Source organism: Crocodylus porosus, unplaced genomic scaffold (genome assembly GCF_001723895.1).
Source record: "Crocodylus porosus isolate Cpor-Errol unplaced genomic scaffold, CroPor_comp1, whole genome shotgun sequence".
In the NCBI taxonomy this organism is placed as follows: Eukaryota; Metazoa; Chordata; order Crocodylia; family Crocodylidae; genus Crocodylus; species Crocodylus porosus.
The window spans coordinates 99,707,667-99,715,249 of NW_017728947.1; positions in this window are offsets into that span (position 1 = coordinate 99,707,667).

Consider the following 7,583-nt stretch of genomic DNA (forward strand, 5'->3'; position numbering starts at 1 on the left):
CTTTTTTTTTTTTTAACTTCAGTCTCTCAAATAGGGTCAGCCACCAGATGAAAAGCACAGTTGATGGCAAAGAGAAGGAAGAAGACAAACAGCAACCTCAAGTAGAAAAACAGGTTAGGGATTACTTAGAGAGGGTAGACATTTTCAAGTCTGGATATTTTCAAAAGCAGGTTAGAAAAACACTTGACTAGGATGGTTTACTCAGGGATGATCCTGCATTGATCATCCCTGGACTGGATGACTTCATTCCAGCCCTACTTTCCTATGAATCTAAAACATGAATTTACCCACATCTCATTATATAGCTAGGGTTCAAAATCAGAACACAGTAATAATGTCTGCTAATATCACAAATGCTCGTGATACCTGTGACCTACTGTGGGAATCTCAAACACCAGTTAGAATAAAGTTTATTCTACTTGATGTAAACAATTTTCAGTGCTTGAAGCTGCCCACATTTTGGTTTACAGCTCTGGTCGTACCTAGAGAAACAAATCATGCAACTGGTTGTAGTGGTCTTGAAACAGTCCTCTTAAACAGCCAAGGGAAAAATAGCAGATCAACAAGTCCAGACAGGAAGAAGAAACTGGTTTGCTGAACACAGATATGGTATGGGCCACAGTATAGTGCATTTTTATATCACTACAAAACACCTGAGTTTTTCAGCTTCACTGAGTCCAAGAGCAGAAATCTATTAATCTTAGTGTTTAGCTTGACATTTACAAAAGTCATTTATTTATAGGTAGCATACTTCATGTACATTATAAACGGCACATTTGTCAGCACGCACTAATGGTTCATGGTGTTGGATTAGACATAAACACAGATAAACTGGCATATCTATAAACTGAGTACACAGAAACAACTTCAGTTCTCAGCGTGTCCTGTATTTTATTATTTACTGTAGGATCTCTATTGATAGTGATCTCTATCCATATTTATGTCATTTCAACTGATAGCAAAGATGAAAAAGGAGAACTCCAGAAAAAATAAGATCATAGGGAGTTATCCTTGACACAGTTGCTGTGTTGTCTTTCTATGCCCCCATTTCAGTTAAGATGGAGGGCAGAAAAGAAAACCGTGATCCCCACAAATCCCCCACATGCCAAGAAATGGAAAGAGCCTGGATGGATATAGGGCAGGGATGGGCAAGGTACAACCTATGGGTTGCATCCAGCCCACCAGGTAATTTCATCTGGTCCATGAATGGTCACCCACCAATTAATTGTATCCAGCCTGGCCCACAGCTGCCCCTGCTGCAGTCTGCATGGGGCTGAGCCCTGCCCACTCCTAGCTAGGCAGAGCTCTCAGCCTCAGGCCCGGCCAGCACACAGCTTCTAGGTGGGCTTGCTGCTGCCACTCCCTCGGGAACTGCTCAGCTCCCCCCACATCCAGCAGCTTCTCCTGTCACTGCTGCAGTGTGGCAGGCAGCAGGTAGGAAAGTGGCGGTGGTGAAGTGAGACAGTTGCAGCTGGGCAGGAGCATGAGGCCAGGGCTGGCAGGAGCACGAGGCCACATCTGGCAGGGTAGTGGGAGCACAGGGACAGGGCCAGCCTGGTTTCATCATGCAGGGCCTCCTGCAGGTCATGCACAGGTCCAGGGACTCATGCACCACTGGGGAGAGTGAGCCCTGAGCGAAGGAGCTCATGGCTTTCCGCACTCCCTACCACCACGTGCAGCTACTAGGACTCAGCCAGGAGTGGCTGGAAGCCTGGCGCAATGGAGCCAGGTTGGTTTGGCCCCACTCCCTGCTTCCTGGCCAAGTCCCGGGAGCTGCACGTGGTGGCAAGGAGCAGGGTCAGACCACTGGCTGCTCCCCACTGGCAGCACGTGGGTCTGGTGGAGTCCTAGAAGCTGTACACAAGCCATGGGGAGCTGGGCCAGCCTGGCTCTCCTCTCTACTGCCACATGCAGATCCTGGGACTCAGCTGGAGCCTTGTGTCTCCAAGAGGGGGCTCCACCTGCATGGGCAATTAGTGCCCTGAGGACTGGACCAAAAGAAATCTCATGGGTTAAGTGCAAACAGTCAAAAAGACCAAGGCTGAATTGATTCAATTTTTGCAGGTTGGTCAAAACTGTGTAGATTGAACCAATAAAAAAAGTGAATGGCTGTTCATGTGCAATTCTGGAAACGTAGCTATGTGCCTGCAGTGGCCCCAGCCAGAAGCCAGGGGGCTGCTAGAGGACACCTTCCAGCCAGGCTGGAGCAGACAGTTCAGGCCCAGGCTAGTTTTGCCCACCCTGTGACAGGGGTTTGCCTGGGATGATAGGGGACTGAGAGTTAACTCAACTCTGGAGGGGAACTGGGGCAGAAATTCAATACGTTGATTTAACCTAAATCAGTTAAATCTGATACTACATCTATCCAGATTTATCTTAAACTGGTTTCAGCCATTTTGGCTAAGTACAATAAGTCAAAAAGCCTTAGGCTGAATCAATTCAGTTTTAGCAGGTTAGTTTAAAATGCAGAGATTAAACTAAGAAACAATTGGATATACATTCACTTTCGATTCAGCAAATGCAGCCACATACATGCAGTGGCTCAAGCCAGAAGCCAGGGGGTGCTAGAGCATGCACCTCTGGCTTGCAGCCAGCATGTACTCTGTATTCACCTGCTTTCCTGCTGCCCCCAAGGTCTCTGGGATTTGCAGTCCAGAATCACAGCAGCAGGATTCTGCAGGGTTGCTTATCACTTCTTCCTGCTTCCAAATGCCTCTGGGATTTGTGTAACTTCTATCCCTAGCCTTTGAAAGCAATTTAAATGTGCATTGAACTGTTGTGTTACAGATTCAAATTGGTTTCCAATCATTTACACTGATTCACGTATCATTTCTGTCCCTAGCCACGAGGTTCAACAAGTGCAAAGTCCTGCACTTAGGATGGAAATCCCATGCACCAGTACAGGCTAGGGACCAACTGGCTTAGCAGCAGCTCTGAAGAAAAGAACCTGGGGGTTACAATGGACAATAAACTGAATATGAGGCAGTGTGCCCTTGTTGCCAAGAAGGCTAATGACATACTGGGCTGTGTTAGTAGGAGCACTGCCAGCAGATTGAGGGAAGTAATAATTCCCCTCTATTCTGCACTGATGAGGCCACAGCTGGAGTACTGTGTTCAGTTTTGGGTTCCTTCCCCCCCTCCAGAAAGGATGCGGACAAGTTCGAGAGAGTCCAGTGGAGGGCAACAAAAATGGTTCAGGGACTGGAGCATATGACTTCCGAGAAGAGGCTGAGGGAACTGGACTTATTTAGTCTGCAAAAGAGGAGACTGAGGGGGGGATATGACGGCACCTTTCAAACTGCCTAAGGGTGGTTCCAAAGAAGATGGAGCTAGACTGTTCTCAGTGGTGGCAGAAGGAACAATGGTCTCAAGTTGCAGCAAGGGAAGTTTAGGTTAGAATTGGGGAAAAACTCTCACTAAGAGGGTGGTGAAGCACTCGAATAGGTCACCCAGAGAGCTGGTGGAAGCTCCATCCCTGGAAGTTTTTAAAGCACAGCTCAAAGCCCTGGCAGGAATGATCAAATTGTGGATAGTCCTGCATTGAGCAAAGGGGTTGACTAAATGACCTCCTGAGGACCCTTCTAACCCTAATTGTCTATGATTCTATGACTATACACAATTGAAGGTGTCCACACAAGATCTGGCACAAGCTCAACTAAAGCAATTTAAGACAACCTCATCTTTAGAGACAGCCTGCAATAGACACAAAGCGCTTAGCTTCATACTCCAAAATGAATAACCATTCAGTAGCTTAGCAACACTCACACTGTAAAGTGAATTAACTCAGCCAGGCGGTAAATCAAAGCAGCAGATGGGTGCTAGTCTCTGGCCAATAGTGCAATAAAATGCTCCTTTATGCTGGGTGCTTTTTGCCTCAACAACTGCTTACTAGACCCTTTCTACATATCCCTTCTTCCACAAATCTGGGAATAATGCCTGTTCTGGCAAGCAAGACAGAGCTGGAGTGGGCAAGACTGGTGACCACCCAGGGCACCATGATGGGGGGCAGGGGGTGCATTTTTCCTAAGGCTGGCTCTGCAAGTCCAAGCAGACCATTCACCAGGGAGCCCATGCTTGGTCCCTCACAGGATGGGCATGGCCCCTGCCATGTGAGCAGGCCTGAGGAGAGTGTCCTGGGAGAGGAAGCTGGATCTGGACAGTCAGCAATGTGGTCAGAGGCCAGGGAAGCAGAAAACCTTTGAGACAAGTGGCCTCAGAGAGGCAAGAACTTCTGCAGGAGGCAAACTCTGAGGCCACAGCTATCACCTGTCCTTTTCTGAATGAGCTGGTTTCCCAGGCACCCGGTTCTGCCTGTGGAGGGGGCAAGGGTAGTTTTCTGACAGACTACAGCCCTGCCCACAACCCAGATATTGCCCTGCTCTTGGTTACACCCCCGCCATGCCCGAAGTGAGACTACCGCCGAGCAGACGGACACAGCAGAGACCCCACAGAGCCTGGACAGAGGCGACTCCCCTGCCCAGAACAGGATCCTGCCCCGAGTGCAGTGCTGCTCCCTTGGGGCTGATGCCAGGCTGCCCACTGCACCCACTAGAGGGTACCCGTGCCACCGGCTGCTGTAGCATTGGGGGGGAGGGGGGTATCACAGGGGCATTTAGAGCACAGCACAGAACCAGCCAGGCACTGGGGGCTGCAGCAGAGCTGTGTGAAGTTGCTCCACCTCATCCCGTGCACCAGGGACACCCACCACCATAAGCTGGACACTGCCACTGTTCTTCGGCTTGGCGAAAGTAGAGCAGAGCCCGTAGTGTGCCAGCGTTCTCATGGCCCTGATGGAGATGGTCCTGCTAACTTTTCAGCAGCTCTGTGGGAGGCATCATAGAGCCCATGCACACCATGGCACCAGTGTTGAAGCACAGGAGGTGAGGAGGGGCTCTCGGGGATCCCCCCAGGTACTGCAGAGGGTGCCTCTGCCTGCACATCCCCAGTCCTGTCAGGCTCTGATCATCTACATCCATGTGGCTTGGCAGCATCTGCAGGCAGGGACAGCAAGGTAGGGCAGGACAGCGCTTGAGAGAGTGCAGAGGAGAGCCACGCACATGATCAGAGGTCAAGAACACAAACATTATGATGAGAGGCTGAGAGCCATGGGACTCTTCAGCCTGGAAAAGCGCAGGCTCAGGGGGGACCTGGTGGCTACCTATAAGTATAGGAGGGGTGCTCACCAGGATCTGGGGGAATGTCTGTTCACTAGAGCACCCCAAGGGATGACAAGGTCAAATGGTCACAAACTCCTCCATGACTGTTTCAGGCTGGACATAAGGAAGAGCTTCTTTACTGTCCAAAGAAAAATGAGGGCTAGGAGGGACCTTGAAAGATTGAGTCCAAACCCTGCTCTGGGCAGGAATACTGCCGAGATCAAATGATCCCAGCAAGGTATCCGTCTAGTCTCCTCTTGAAGACTTGGAAAGCTGGGGACTACACCACCTCGCTGGGAAGTCTATTCCAGATTCTGGTCACCCTTACTGTAAAAAAGTTCTTCTTTACATCCAACCTGAAACCATCCTCTAACAGTTTATGGCCAATGTTCCTTGTCTTCCCCTTGGGACACCCTCGTGAACAGGTGTTGTCCCATTTCCCATTATTCACCCCTTACATATTTATAGATGGCTACCAAGTCCATCCATCCATTCCCCCTCCCCCACCCCCGTCTTCTCTTCTCCAGGCTGGACAGCCCCAGATGCCTTGGTCCTTCCTTATAAGGTTTATTCTCCAGACACTTAATCATTCTTGTGGCCCTTCTCTAGACCTTTTCAAGATTCTCTGCATCTTGTTTGAGGTGTGGCACCCAGAACGGGACACAGTACTACAGCGCTGAGTAGAGAGGAAGTATCACTGTCTAAGCCCTGCTCGCAATGCATGGGCCAATGCATCCTAGTATACTATTAGCTCTGTTGACTACAGCATCGCACTGGTGGCTCATGTTTATCTTGTGATCAGACATAACCCCAAGGTCCCTTTCAGTCATTATGCTGGCTAGGACATCTCCTCCTAACCTACAATCATGTTGCTGGTTACTTCTCCCTAGATGAAGCGCTCTGCATTTATCTTTATTTAACTGCAGCCGGTTCTGCGCCGCCCATCTTTCCAGCTTGTCCAGGGCCGCTTAGATCTGCATCCTATCCCCTACCTTTTTCCCCATAACTTAATGTTGGCCAGCATGCTCTCCACATCCTCATCTAAATCACTGATAAAGACGTTGAACAGCACGGGGCCAAAAACCAAACCCTGAGGGACCCCTCTGGCTACTTCCCGCCAAGATGATACAGAACCGTCCACTAACAGTCTCTGGGTTTGACCCCTTAAACAGTTCCTAGCTCACCTAACCATGGACTCCATCTACCCACAGTCCCTCAGTTTGGTTTGGGTTTTTTGTTTTTTTTTTAAAAGAGCATCATGGGAGACTGTATCAAAAACCTTTTTAAAATCCAACTATATGAGAAATAGAGATTCCAGATGTGGCAGTAGGCAAAATTTTGATAACCCTAATGCCTTATAACTAGGGATCTCTGCAAATCGTGCTGGAAGCCTGCCCTCCCCAGCTCCCGACCCTTTATAAAAAAGCCCCCACTCACTCGGTGCTGCCGGGCAGAGGGGCAATCCCTGCTGCCCCCCACTACATGGGGGGCTCTGCCACAAGTCCCCCTGACCCCCACCTGCCTTCCCAGCCCCACCCATAGCTGACCTGCCCGCCCCAGCTCCAGGCCTTAGAAAAAACACAGCGAAAGGGAGGAGCTGGGGCAGGCAGGGCAGCCATTGAGAGCAGGCAGGGGTGCAGCCTGTGTGATTTGTCAGCAGTCATATCTCTGAATCAGATTTGACCAAAATCGATTCAGGACAGCGATTTAAATCACCAAATCGAATCGCTGTCTCCCGAATCGGCTGAATCCAAATCTGAAGCAAATACTAACTGCTTCACATGGGTTTACTACCAAGTCAGAGTACTTCATCAGCCCACTCACATGCTAAACAGGCCACACATTGCATCACATGGCTGTGACTATACTCCTTCCCTACCAAGTAAAGCAAATTTGTTATGTACACATAGCTATAAACTCTCCAGTTCTTTTCCCAGTTTCCCCAGTTAGCTGCGGGTGTAGAGAGCACTTGATTGTTTATTAACCGCATTTCTCTCCTCACTAGCTCTAATTTACCCCAACCACCTCTGCCTTGCATCCAGCATATTGCTGTTCCACTGTTCATCCAGAACATGGCCTGTAGCAGGTCATAAAATGAGAACTATGCCCTAACAATATATTTTAGGTAGAGGAATGCACTCTAGGTTTCAGTATTTATTTACATAGCATTCATCAGACCAAGACAGAGCACTCCAACAAAATAAACTCCTGTCAGAGACTAACAAATAATGTAATTCTGACTTTAAAAAACTGAGTTCTCAAAAGCTCTCATTAATGCTGGAATGCCTGCGAAGAGACAGGGATTATTTCATAGATTTCATAAACATCAGGGCTGGAAGGGACCTCAGGAGATCATCGAGTCCAGCCCCCTGCCCAAAGGGCAGGAAGTCAGCTGGGGTCATAGGATCCCAGCAAGATAAGCATCCA